Genomic DNA, 591 nt, shown 5'->3' with positions numbered 1-591 from the left:
TTGTGCGAATTTATATTTAAACGACTTTTATGCACATTATTATGTATGAATTCAGAGAGCGAATATTGGGAGCTAAGAGAGAGAGATAGAGATATCGAACTGGAGTGTTTGGGATCTCTCTTAGAATAAAGGTGAGAAATCTCATTCTTGTTTGATTAAACACTTGAAGTCAATCGAAATTCCGGTGAAGGAGATCATATAGAAGAATTGTGCCAGATGTTCTGAAAAGGGCTACTACAATAGAAGTTGAGTGGGTCGTTTGTCTTATGCAAGGGAGTGTCAATTGCAAAAGTTTTGTAAGTGTGAACTTCTTGCAATTCTTAGTCTTTTATAGTGGAGTGATTTCCTGGGTTTGGTTACTCCGAAAGGTTTTACATTTAGAGAATTCTCTAAATAGTTTTCTCTTCATAACCAAATATCTGTGTTCTTTAATGTTCATTACATATCTGTATTTGGTTGATTATTATCTGTTAAATCAGATCTATTTCCCGCATAATATTTTGTGAAACAACTATACAATCAGAATATGTGTTAATTGGAGTCAATTAGGGTTTTTCAGCATGAGATATATATGAGTCAAATAATGAGCAA

The sequence above is a fragment of the Corylus avellana genome, chromosome ca6 (assembly GCF_901000735.1).
Source record: "Corylus avellana chromosome ca6, CavTom2PMs-1.0".
Lineage (NCBI taxonomy): Eukaryota > Viridiplantae > Streptophyta > Magnoliopsida > Fagales > Betulaceae > Corylus > Corylus avellana.
Note: the sequence above shows the minus strand (reverse complement) of the source record.